General features: G+C 41.6%; 1 pseudogene; it reads left to right on the forward strand.

The window, feature by feature from the left end:
* The first annotated feature begins 726 nt into the window (after positions 1–726).
* The window catches only part of LOC112101679, a 14,556-nt pseudogene continuing 929 nt past the window's right edge, over positions 727–14,353 (forward strand).

Here is a 14,353-nt window from a genome sequence, read left to right on the forward strand (position 1 = left end):
TCAGAGAAGTAAGGGTGGCATGGTTTTGCCTTCAGAATTGAGTGCCTGGAGACCATATTTCCCAGGGGACACCAGATTTCAAGTCTGTGATGTTATTTTCACTGCTGCAAATTTGGTAGACCCCTAGTTATGCTTCAGGCAAACACTGGGGATTGTTCTTTACCTAAATAGCTTCATCCTCTTCCAGATGTCTTGGCCATGGTCCACAGTTCCATGATAAAGCCAGGAAGAGCACTCAGCTCTCCACTGGGCTACACTTGCCTCCCTGGTAAGTCAAATAGGGAACTTGAACACAGAGACCACAGGCTAGACTCTGATCTCATTCATATCAGTATAACTAGGGAATGAATGTATTCACTTCAATGGAGTTACTCTGGGTTTACACCAGAATAACTGACAGAACAATCTCACCCCATATTTTAAGAAGTGCAGAGACACTAGCTGATCATTGGTTGCTTAGACAACCTTGTTTAATAAATTCAATATTTATGTGACCTTAAGAAGATTAAATTCACAGGTAAATCTACAAAGACAGAAGTTCCTGTGAGCGCTTTGTGAGGGGGCAGCGCATTTCAAACTACCAGAATGAGAACTTTCTGTATAGTTTCAGATTGGCTAGTGCAGTGTGAATAATTCTTCCCCTCTCAGCTCCTGTTGTCCATCTCCTTACAAGGCAGTGACAGGGTGATACCAAACTGTCTCTCTCTCCATCCCCAAGGGATTTTCATGAAGGACAAAACTATTTGTGGCACTTCAAGGTCTAGTTCCCGCACGCCAGCCTCCTATCAAAGAGCTACAAAGGTATGAGTTCCACATTCTTCAGGGACCTTCATTGTTATAGCATGTAGTTGTTGTAAGAGGCATAGTTTATTACTTTGATATAATTCAAGAAATGAGTGGAATTAGTTATTCTCGAATAGACATATGTCTGCTTCCTGTACAATATTTTTCTTCTAATTACAATTTAAGAGACAGCATGAAATATAGTACCATTTCATTATTATTATTTGTATTAAGTGACTGTGAAAGAATTTATTATCACAGGCATTAGAATTCTACATTTCTGTATTTTATGCTTCTCTGGTGCAGCATGTAGACTATCTAATTGTATATGGCAAATCTAACAGATCATCATAAACTGGGGAAGACCAGAGATCTAATATCTTAATTTTTAGTAAGGAATTTGACAGTGTTTCTCAAGAAATCTTACTTAGCAAATTACTTCAAATAGTCTTGGATAAGGACATTATCACTAAATTAAAAACTGGTTGAAGTACTGTGAAAAAAGTGTAATGATAAATGGATATAGACTGAGCTTAGTGTCAGGGTCTTTGTTATTTATCATCTTCATAGTCTTGAAACTGGAGTACATAGCCTGTTAATGTAATGTAAACTAATGTCATGTAATTCTCAGATGATGCTAAATGGAGGGTTGTTGCAAACACAAACAAGATCAGATAGATAACCCAAACCAATCTGGAAAGTTTAGCAAAATAAGCAGAAAATGATATTAAAACTATAACATCTGATGTAATAATCCAACACATGGCTATTCAGTGGTAGGGAGAAATGGAAGCCAGTAATGATGAAAGAAATCTAGGAGTGAGAGTGGAGAACAGATTAAACATGTACTTGTAATGTGTTATGTTTCCAAAAAGGTAAATAACATTTTGTGCATAGTTAGATGTACTGTGTTGCAGGACTGTCTCTCTATGGCTCTGATGAGAGTGTACCTAGAATACCACACTCAATTCTGTGCACTTCCATTTTCACTCATTATTATTAGTATTTTATTATTTATTTGTTGAATACCTAGTGTGTAGCTGTCTGTACAGAATATAATGGAGCTGGCCCAAGATTTTCAAAAAAATCATGGAGGATAGGTCCATCAATGGCTATTAGCCAGGATGGGCAGGAATGGTGTACCTTGCTCTGTTTGCCAGAAGCTGGGAATGGGTGACAGGAGATGGATCACTTGATGATTACCTGTTCTGTTCATTCCCTCTGAAGTACCTGGCATTGGCCGCTGTTGGAAGACAAGATACGGGGTTAGATGGACCTTTGGTCTGACCCAGTATGGCCATTCTTATGGTCTTATGTTCTTAAAATTGGGTGCCTAAAGTTAGGTTCCTAAATTAATATCTAGGCATCTGAAAATAGATATATGTTAAAAAATGTTGAGCACCCATCAACCCCTCTGTAATCTATGGTTACTACTGAGTGCTCAGCACTTTTGAAAATCTGGCTGCTTAAATAAGCAGCCACACATAGACTTGGAAGCCTAATGTTTAGCTCCCATTTTTGAACATTTTGGCCATGGTCCCTAATCCAAAGATTCAGAGAAACTTTCTTTTTTTTTTAAGGCAGAAAGTTATTGAAAGTTTTAAAGGAATTCAGAGAAAAGACATGCACTATATTAAAGGGGCTGGAGGGATTGACTTATAAACAAAAAATGGAAGAGCTAAGTGTGTATAATGAACTTTGTGCAAACCCTGACTAAAAGGGGATGCACAATAACTGTTTAGAAATATTGAAAGTGTATCAGCGTCAAAGAGGGAAATGGGTTGTTTGGGGGGGGGAGGGGAGGGTTGAGGTTGTAGAGCTAGGTGTAAAGGGAGGGAGGTAAGACAGAAATGTCTCCCAAGGTAAGGGGTGGAAATCCCTCTGCAAGAAACATTTAAAATTAAACTGGATAAAGCTCTAAACAGAATCCTACGATAAACATATGAAAGTATAATCCCCAGTCTGTTTTCAATGCAGGATTGTTGTATAGATCATGGGGTGGGGGCGGGAGAGGTGCTCTATTTCACCAGCTAGAGAAGGGAAGCAATCTCCAGGCCCAAGTCCCTTTTCATCCCCTTCTTTATTGTTTACAAAAATGAGATCAAACAAAAATGAGAAAAATAACACAACTGAAAACACTGCTCATAATCCCCAGAGGCTTCCCTGCCTCAACCAGCCAATGGGAAAGAGGACTCCTTTCTCCTGTGACCCTTCTGGACCCTGATTCCTGTTCTTCCCTGCCATGTGAGAGTCAGGGATCCCTTAACCGTTCCAGTCTGCTGCATTATTCTTGTTACAGACTCCCAACGAATGAAATCATAGAATCATAGAATAGAATATCAGGGTTGGAAGGGACCGCAGGAGGTCATCTAGTCCAACCCCCTACTCAAAGCAGGACCAATCCCCAACTATTTGTTTTGCCCCAGATCCCTAAGTGGCCCCCTCAAGGATTAAATGACATTGATATGGGACTGACATCTTCACTTCTATCTCTGCAGTATGAGGCCACATTCTGACCTCTTTTGGACTGAAAATCTGGAGTAACACCAGTGATTCCCATGGAATTATGCCAGATGTACACTGGGCTGTCTCAGAGCATAATGTGGTCCCGTGACTCTGTACTGGAACTCAATGTGCATAGTACTAAAGGATATCACTCAAGGAGGAGGTGCACCAATCAAGTGTCAGTTCTTGGAGGCACTGGGGTCTAAAGTTCTGTTCCTAAATCCATATTTAGGTACCTAAAGGTGGGATTTTTAACAAAAGTGCCTAAATGATTTAGGTGCACAATCCCCATTAAAGTCAATTGTATAAAACAGGTGGAGAATTATATCCAGAGCCTCTAGAAACCTAAGGCGAGAGCAGAGAGGGGCACCCCTTGTAATACTGCACATTTATGACATATGCTGTAAGCATTTCCTCCAGAACAGCCATTCCTGACAGCCAAGGGAGGGGGCCACAATCCAGTTCCCGCATTACCCAGAAATTGTCTGACTGGGGGCTCTTTTGATACTGGCAGAGCTAACCGCTGCCACTAACTATTGAGTTCTCCAGCATTAGGAGCCAGATTGTGTCCAACCTCTCTCTACTGCCAGAGCAAATGAAATCGTAGCTCTATCATTTAGACTCCTAAATCTGTCCCCATGAGGTTTTATTTAATTGTTTGCTTTTCTTTTCTGAATCTCTCTAGTTTGTCAGCGTGTATTAATGTGTCCCGCATTCAGAACTAGGTGCCACATTCCTGTGCAGTGAGAAGGAGGGTTGGTTCTTCCAAACCCTCAGTTATTCTGTATTAGATCCTGACGATTGCTGTTGTGGTTCCATAGTACAAGGATCAGTTTCCATCAGATCCGTTTTTCATCTCAGTCTACTGAATCCAATCTTTCTATCCCAGAATGCACCAGAAATGAGTGAGCAGGCAGTGACCTATGTAGACCTGAAATTTCAAACTCCTTCCAAGCAGCAGAAGAAAAAGAGACAAAAGAACACCAGGGACAAAGGTGTGGTATGTTTGTAAGCATCTGAGAACATATCTGCTATTACTGATATTTTATTTTCCATGTTAAATCTCTTCCTTGAGCTGTACTTATTGTACCTGACTTTATCTACTTATATTATTAGCTTTTTCTTCAGTGTCAGGCACAGTTATTTTAGTAATTTGTTAACATCTGTCAGGCACTGAAATGCCCCTGGAATGCTACACTGTATTCTGGGCATGGGGAGCAAAAGTTATCGTACCTTCGGAGCCCTGGAACACAATTCTGCGATTGTGTTATCGCAAACCATTCCATGTCAATGGATGTTGTTGATTTGCCCTGTGTTCAAGGAGACACGGTCTCTTTAAGTCATGCCTTCTGGTTGGAGTATTAAAGGAGGTGACGTGTGAATTCTCTCCTTTCTGAAACCTATTCGTATGCGAATAAAGTACCATTTTCTCTATGCTTTGCCTTCAATATCATGAAGTCATGGCTGATCCTTAATTGTCCACATTTATTTACCATCCCAGAGCCTTAAGATCATTCCTGTCCAGCGGAGAATTTCCTGAGCTACAGAGGATTTCCACTGAGCATCCAAGAAGTTGAGCAGTTAGTTTTTGAGAAGATGACATTTAAAAACACTCTTTAAAAAACAGAAAAAAAAATGGGCTCCATCTAAAAGAGCATAATGCCAAGTGCCATGTTTCCTCTGAAATCAATTGTAAAACAGCCATTGACTTCAATGGGAGCAGAACCAAGCTTTAAATCAAGGAAAATAGCACTGGACATGTTTAATGAGTTTATAAATATACTTAGTAGATCACAGTTCAATTTGTTTTGAAGTATGTAAAGTGAAATTTTACATTTCAAGATTGTCATTAGCAGAATGCATGAGTCAAGGTTAGTTGAACAGATAGATTATCTTAACTGGATATTTCCATAACTTTTAATGCTTAGCTTTGTAACTGTAATTTTCTGATTATAGTGTATGTGCAAAGGGTTATATAAGTCACTTGAACAACTTTAAATGTAACAACACTTTTGGCTAAGACGCTAAATAGGAGTCAGATATTGGAAACAAGGTGATAAGATGCATATGCTGAATTCACAGATGTTAGTTGGTTGATCCCAGTACACTGACAGGCTACTGCAGACCATTGTGTTTTGGAACAAAACCTTTTAATACCAAAGTTCTGCCATGCCCTACATCCTGCAGTGAAAGTTTTATAGTTCTATAGATTGTAATCAGAGCTGTCCACCTTTATCAGCTCAATGAATGAAAATCACTATTTCTATGCTATAACCCACTAGAGATAAACAAGGAGGTGGTGACCTACACAGAACTGAAATGCCATAATGCTTCTGAGCAGCAGAGGAGACAACAGACTACGAACCCCCAAGGCAAAGGTACTGCATGCTATAAGCTGCTGACTCCACTCATACTACTATTTAACTGTCCATAGTCTAACACCTTCCTTGAACTGTATGAGAACATGAAAAGCAAAACTGCACATAAAGGTTTGGGATTTAAATACCCAAAATCAAGACATTCGATGGGCTAAGATGCCACAAGCATTATCAAGCTGGCTTCTTTGCACATTCTTTATATTATAATATAAAATTAAGCCTTAAAAATAAATTCAGAGCAGAGCTATGCATCCATGTAATACAGGGAACTGGGCCAGATTGTTCTCAGCCCCTGTATGAATGTTTTCAGGGAGAGGAGCAGAGGGTACTAGGCATGCCCTGCCTTCTACCCCCAAATGCAGTGGCCAGATATTCTCTTCCCAGCTGCGGGGATTGTTCCCTCCTAGAATGCACAGAGGCATTGGCCACCCCAAAGTGGACGGAGGGGGAAATACAACTATGGACTTATCTAGCCCCTTTCCCCAGACCCAGCACTAGACATAAGCAGACTAAGCAATTGTTTAGGGCCCCAACCAGCTCCATGGGGCCCCCATTCACTTTTTATTATAAAAACTTTCCTGATTTAGAATTAAGGGGCACAAAATATTCCTGTTTAGGGCCCACAATGGACTAGTACCATTACTGCCCCCCCCCCCACTAGGTAACACAGGGGAGCAGCTTCACCATCCTATACGATGGTGCAGTGAGTGCTCTCCCTTTGCACACTTGAGAGCTCGGGGAGGGACTGTGCCTCAGGAGACACAATCCCCAACCAGACCTCCTGCTGGGGGGCTCCACACTGGCCCAACACAAGGCAGTTCCTAAAAGGCACAGCTGAGCCCTTAATGCTTTTTTTAAGGTGCCCTTGATGGTGGAACTCCCAAGAGGGAAGAGGGAGCCCTTTTTATTCTTCCTAGAACTCCTTGTTCTGAGCCTCCTTATCGTTACCCCACCTTAATGAGTGTACACGATACTAACAGTGAATGAATATAATTCTTCCCCTCTTTCACAAATTGCTGCATAGAAGCAGTTTGGACCACTGTACAGGGCTTCTAACTGGCAGCCAGGAGAGGAGGGATTTATTCACTCCCTTGGTAAGCCTGGGCAAAGCATTTCACCTCTCTCTGTTTCAATTTCCCCATCTGTAAAATGGGGTCAATAGTTTCCTACCTTCTTAAGTGCTACAGTTGAAAAGCTCCATATAAGTGCTAAGGTGGAAGGAATATCCCTTTATGGTGTTCTGCTAGGACCCCAGAACACAGTTCTGTTGCCATCAAGTCCCACGTAAAACAGTCTGCCTCCTTACTAAGGCTTTGTTAAGGCTAGATCCTGCTCTCCGGGTATCTTGACCCGTATAACTTTGAACAGGGCAAGAATTTTCATTCCATAGTTCAAGAGCCCTGACAACTTGTTCTGACACGGCTGAATATGTGTGAAGGTAGAGGGGGGAGAATGAATACTTGTGTGCGGTTGAGCTGCATTTCACTAACACAGAGAACACGAATAGTATATGCCTCGTTTGGGGTTTAAAAGCATTTCCCTCTGCAATTCTGTACTTCTCCCCTCTCTGTCTCTCTCTCAGATTCTTCTGCTCCAGCTCCCGCATGGAGGCTCATTGCAGGGATTTTGGGGATCTTCTGTTTGGCTTTGCTCATAGCTGTTGGGGTCTTGGCTGCGAATGGTAAGCTTGAGCAAAGTAGATATTGAGAGACAAGCTCTGTGCTGGCGTACTCCTTGTGTAACTGCTGGAGAGTAAATCTCATGAGGTGTAAGTCAGTAAAGAGCTGCAATGCTTAGCTCCTCTGAAAATTAGGCCACTTATTTAGATGCCTTATTATGGCTTTAGTGGGCTTGGCATGGACACCAGCTGCATTCTGTCACATTCTCTCCCGCCACAAACACCCAAACCAGGGACCCCCTTTGCAGAGTATCCAGGGACAATGACAGCTGAGAAGCCTCTGGCATAACAACTCCAACTTGCCATATCTCCCAAGAGCTAGAAGGGGCAGAGGGTCCTCCAGAACAAATATGCAGGACAGACTTTCTGGTGGACTCCTGCAGAACCATGAATTTGGGGTCTAAACGCCTGGCTTCAGCCTCATAGGCCAAAACACAGCCCTGATGTGAGCATTCCTCTGGGCTGATACTTTCATTGAATTTCCTGTCCATAGTGTAAGTGTCCTTGTCTTCCTTGCAAAGATTCCAGGGCTTTTCACTTACCACTTGCTTCCTAAGTATTGATTTTTCTGTGTTGGAGTCTAACTTCGAAAATAGGATTTTTCTGCTTTGAGGTCACTGCAAACATCACCTGTGTTCAACCCAGATGTTGGAAATCAGGATGTTTTCAATTGCTATATTCTGTGACTCTTTAGAGAGTTAAGATTTTCAGCCACAAGGTGTTTGTTGTTGTTGTTGTTTTTGTTTTTTGTTTTGGTTTTTTGGGGGGGGAGGTTAAGTTCAAAATGTTAATTTTAAGATGACTTTTAACAAGAAAAAGTATCTGACATGTTACATATAACATAACATGTTGTTCTAATAATACAACAATGGCTTAACTGCGGGTAGAACTTAGTCCTTTGTGTCCCTATAAGGCATAATGTATTGATTTGTAGAACTGTTGCAATTTACTTTTAAGTGGTACATCATATTGTTATTATTTTGGCTTTAAGTTTTTCAGATCTCCCATGTACCATGTAGATATCAGGATAACCTCAGCCAGCACCAGGAAATTACCCAAGCTAAGAATGGAAATCTGCCAAAGGTTTTGAACAGGAAAGATAAAGGTCAGTTGGCTTCAGGAGGGCAATTTTTTTCCCTATATGCTGTAACTTAGACTGAAATAATTTCATATCGAATTCCTAACACTGATGGATATCAAAGTATGACATTTTGGTTAATTAGATTCCAATTCTTTTTATCTTTATTTACCAAAATTTTACATTCACTGGAAAACTCAGAAATGAGTCTTAAGGGAACATAAGGGAGGCTAAGCTGTTTAAGTCACATGTTGAAAGACCACCAGAGAGGACGGTAGGAAGAAAAAACAGTTAACAGGAGGGAATAATACAATCACAGAAATGTAGATCAGGGAAGGACCTCAAGAGGTCATTTAGTCCAGTCACCTGCACTGAGGCAGGTCCAAACATACCTAGATCATCCCTGACCGGTGTTTGTGTAAACAGTTTTTAAAAACCTCCAAAGATGAGGATTCCACAACCTCCCTTGTAAGTCTATTGCAGTGCTTAAAAATCCTTATACTTGGAAAGTTTCTTTCTAACTCTAACCCTAACCAAATTCTCCCTTGTTGTAGATGAACTTGATTACTTCTTGTCACCTCTCAGGCTTCTCTTCTCTACACTAAGCATGCACAGTCTTGTCAACTTTCCTCATATGTCATATTATCATTTTTGATGCTGTCCTCTGGACTCTCTCCAATATGTCCATATCTTTCCTAAATGTGGCACCCAGAAATGGACACAGGACTCAAGCTCAGGCCTCACCAGTGCTGAATACAGAGGGACAGTTACCTCTGATGTCTTACATATGACACATGTTAATACATCAAAAATTATATGAAAATTATTTTGTAACTCCATCACGCTGGGGTCTCATATTCAATTTTTGATCCACTATAAACTCCAGATCCTTTTCAGCAGTATCACTGCCTAGCTAGCTATTCTTCATTCTGTAGTTGTACATTTAATTTTTCTTTCCTAAGTGTAGTACTTTGCACTTTTCTTTAGTGATTTTCATCTTGTTGATTTCAGACCAATTCTCTAATTTGTCAAGATCATTTTGCATACTAAACCTGACCTCCAACATGCTAACAACCCCTCCCAGCTTGGTGTTATCCACAAATTTTATAAGCATGCTTTTTACTCCATTATCTACATCACTAATGAAAACATTGAATATACTGGACCCAGGACCCTGGTAACTAATCTTTAAGTAAGGTCTTTCAACCAGTTTTGTACCCACCGTATATAATTTCATATACACTATATTACCTTAGCTTGCTTATCATAATGTCATGTGGGACTGTGTCAAAAGACTTACTAAAATCAAGATATATAATGTGTATAGCTTCCCTTCTATCCACTAGATCTGTAGCCATGTCAAAGAAGGAAATTAAGTTGGTTTGGCATGATTTTTTCTTGATCAATCTACGTTGTCTCAAAGATATTTCCTAATGGTTCCGAGATTGCTTTAGTTAGTTCCTTAAGTACTCTAGGGTGAATTTCCTCAGGCTCTGCTCACTTGAACACATGTCATTTATCTAACTATTGTTTATCCTGTTCTTTTCCTGTTTTGGCTTGTGTTTCTTCCCCCTTGCTGTTAGTATTAATTGTATTTAAATATTTGGTACAATTACCTATTTATTAAAGGCATTAAACACTTCACCCTTCTTGATATAATTCGTCATTAGCTGTCCTTTGTGCTAAGTCAAGGACCTGCACTTTCCTTCACTTTTCTCTAGCACCTGATGCATTTACAGAAACACTTTTTATTAACTTGTATGGCTCTTGCTATTTGCTCATTTGGTGCCTTGCCGTTTCTGATTTTGTTCCTTCATGCTTGTGCCATTCTTTTGTACTCATCCTTCACAGATTGTCCACGTTCCACTTCTTGTTGGATTCCTCCTTGATATTCAATTTGGTAAAGAGCTCTTGTTGGCCAAATAGGGCCCGTTTCCCCCCGGAGCTTACCTAATTACACCAAGGAGGCACGGAGAGACAAGAAGACGGGTACCAGGTTCTTTTTATTTGTCAGTCAGCTGAGAGGGCGCTCCTCGGCTCGTGCCAGAAGAGACACACCTTACATGGGCGACATAGGCCCTTTTTATAGCCAATAGTAAACAACTTAGCCTTCGTCGTTTTGCGTCATTATACTAACCGATAGATAACAGGTTACACAGAATAGATATTATTTTGGGGAAGGGGATACAAGAGACATCTGTTGCGGATACATTTGTCATTTTGAAGGGAGAACACGGTACGTTCCTTGACCCTTTGCACTAAATACCTTGGGGATATATGGGAAAACAGCTGCAAACTAACTATCTCTCTGTTCCCTCCTTATCTCTATTATTTCTGCTAGTGTGAGTGAAACTGCAGCCATCTGCTAGAAACACTGACCAATACATTTCTACTTTAACATGTAAGCAGTTAGCACAGAAGTAGATGAGAGTTCACAAGATGGAGTCTGGGGGTTTCAGATAGGCCCAAAGCAAAAGAGTTTCATTGACACTTTGGCCTTCCGCTCTCCCGAGTTACCTGGTAGCTATGCCTAGTGGATCCCAACACTCTTGATGGGGCCATACTGGCCTCTAACCCCACATTGAGCACAGGCAGAAGGGGGAGGGGAGCCTCTCCTGCCAAGAGGCAAGCAGCCTGGCCACACCCTCATGCAGCTGCCACAACTGCCAGTCATTGAGTCAGGGACCCTCAACTGCAACCAATAGAGGTAACAGGGCCTGCTATAAAAAGAGAGAGTTCAACTAAGGAAGGGAGGGAGGAAGGCCTGAGTCAGCAAAGGGGTGACACCCCTGCACCTGGCTGTCTCCAGAAACATAGCCCACAGGGGCTGAAGCAGAGCACTAAGCCTAATTAGAGCCAGGGGACAAGCATTGTTGTGATCAGAGGGAGGGATAGCTCAGTGGTTTGAGCACTGGCCTGCTAAACCCAGGGTTGTGAGTTCAATCCTTGAGGGGGCCACTTAGGGATCTGGGGCAAAATCAGTACTTGGTCCTGCTAGTGAAGGCAGGGGGCTGGACACAATGACCTTTCAAGGTCCTTTCCAGTTCTAGGAGATACCAAAGAAAACCAGTCAGGGGGCAACAGAGATCTCCTGAAAGTCCATAGAAAGAACTGGTGATACCTTCACATCATAATAATTTGCTCTTGTGCCTTTGAATATTGTCTCTTTGACAAACTGCCAGCTTTCCTAAACTCCCTGTTCTTTCAGATTTTCTTCCCATGATGTCTTACCTACCAGTTCTCTTTTAAGAAGCTGTAAGATAAACTAGTCAACCTCCCACTTCAATGTTTTCCATCTCATCTCTGGTGCTTCTCAGCATGTAGGTTTCACCAGCTTAGATTAGTAAGTGAGTGATAAATGGAGTCTAACTCTGCATGAAGAAGCCTCACTTACAGATCCTCACTGAATTTTACCCATTGTGCAAGAATCCTGCTCAATAATTACTAACAAAGAAACAGCCAATTAATTACAATAGCACTCGCACTGGATGTATAGAATCCAAAAAATACACAAAATTCCCCTAGGGGAAAAACAAACAAACATGATTTGTGTATAAAAGGAAAGTGATGTTGGCATAGCAATAATTACTTTATTTGCTATAGCACAAGAGTCCTCATGCCAGCATCAAAATACAAACAACCGTGTCAATGCTTGTGAATCTCAAGATGGTTTGTGATGCACTTGACTCAAAATCAAACTACAAGAGAAAATCTATTATTACAAATTGAACTTAATACTTCTAATAAAAGAACATCTAGCAGCCCCAATCAGGTATAGGCCTCCGTTATATTAGATGTTGTAAAAACACACCATAAGAGATAGCCGCTATGTGAGAGAGATGACAAACTTAATACAGACAAAGCACATTAAATGGATGAAACAGTCAAGTGGAGGAAATGGGGGAGGGAGGACAAGTGTAACAGCAACAGAAGAAACATAAACTGTATTTCTTTTTAAGGGTGGAAGTTTCTTTGCCCAGAAAATTGGTTTCCCCATGGAGAGAAATGTTACCACTTTTCTACTGAATCCAAACCTTGGCTGGAGAGTCGAAAGGCCTGCTCTTCTCCTGGCTCCAGACTCCTCCTTATAGAAAACAAAGAAGAGCTGGTAGAGTATCTTTCTCTTTGGAGAGCTGCGTATTCAAAACAGCCAATAAAAGATTTGTCAGTGAAAAGAGGATTGTGGAAAATGAGATTTGGCTTCATTTGGTATCTTGCTTTATGATGTTATTTTTTCTTGAAGGCTAATTACTTCACACCTCCTCTTCTCTCCCCAGCATTAGAGCCATAACTGAACCATAAATTAAATTAAAAGGCACCTGATGAAAGGCAAAACCCCAATGTCACCAGTACTTTTCATATTCAAGCTACATCTATTACTGTAGTGTAAGAAAAACCTGTACATCACTCTGGGCATTTTTCTCTGTCTCAGAAGTGATCTAGGGGAGGTATTGTCCTCTAGACAAGAGAGTGAATAGAGATTAACCAACAAAGAATGTTGTCACAATTTCTACAGCAAACACTTGTGAAGGAAATGAAGAATGTGATCAGGTTGGTTAATGGGGTTGATCAACCATGAGTAGGGCCCTACCAAATTCACGGTCCATTTCAGTCAATTTCATGGTCATAGGATTTTAAAAATCATAAATTTAATGATTATAGCTATTTAAGTCTGAAATTACATGGTGGTGTAATTGTAGGGGCCCTGACCCAAAAAGGAGTTGTGTGTGTGTGTGTGTGTTGGGGAGGGGGTCACAAGGTTATTGTAAGGGAGGATTGTGGTACTGCTACCCTTACTTCTGTGCTGCTGCTGGCAGCAGCGCTGCCTTAAGAGCTGGGCAGCCGGAGAGTGGCGACTGCTGGCTGGGATCCAAGCTCTGAAGGCAGAGCCGTTGCCAGCAGCTGAGCAGAAGTAAAGATGGCATAGTATGGTATTGCCACCCTTACTTCTGAGCCGCTGCCTGCAGAGCTGGGCCCTCAGTCAGCAGCCGCCATTCTCCTGACCCCCAACTCTGAATGCAGCAGTGCAGAAGTAAGGGTGGCATGGTATGGTATTGCCACCATTACTTCTGCACTGCTGCTGGCGCGGTGCTGCCTTCAGAGCTGGGCGCCTGGCCAACAACCGCCACTCTCTGGCCACCTAGCTCTGAAAGCAGAGCAGAAGTAAGGGCAGCAATACCGTGACCCACCTAACATAACTTTGTGACCCCCCTGCAGCTCCCTTTTGGGTCAGGACCCCCAGTATGAGAAACGTTCATATACCCTGTGATATCTATATAGTATAGGGTAAAAGCACACAAAAAAACAGATTTCAAGACAGGGAGACCAGATTTCATGGTCTATGACGCATTTTCATGGCCATGAATTTGGTAGGGTCCTAACCATGAAGCTACCTCAGGACATAGGGACCTGTTAACCACACCCCTGTACCTGATATCCATACAGTTGTGAAACGAGCAAATATCTGATGTACGTACATCCATGAAATGAGCAGGGAAAGGAATGAACTGGCTTTGTCTTTGTACAGGATTTTATAAGCCCCCTGACAACTTCTCACTGGATAGGATTGTCACGTGAGAAGACCGACAGATTGTGGATGTGGGTGAATGGTACAGCTTTTTCCACTGACTGGTAAGTTCCAGACACAACTAGAAACTTCTCATTTCAATTAAGTGAATTGACAGTGCTATGACAGAGAGAAACCCAAGCTTCAGTAAAAAGGAGTACAATATGTCATCACTGAAATGTATTTTTAAATTCTATGGGGCAGCAAAGGATGGTACAAGTCAAGGTTGAGGTGTATTGATCAAAAAGCTGGATGAAACATCAAAGGTGGAGGGGAAGCCGGTGCTGCAGGTCAAGAACGAAGTGCATTGGCAATGAACTGAGGGCAGTAGGAATTCAAGAAAAAAAAAGAATAGAGAGGAGGTT

The sequence above is a fragment of the Terrapene carolina genome, unplaced genomic scaffold (assembly GCF_002925995.2).
Source record: "Terrapene carolina triunguis isolate 2854851 unplaced genomic scaffold, T_m_triunguis-2.0 Scaffold414, whole genome shotgun sequence".
NCBI classification, from domain to species: domain Eukaryota; kingdom Metazoa; phylum Chordata; order Testudines; family Emydidae; genus Terrapene; species Terrapene triunguis.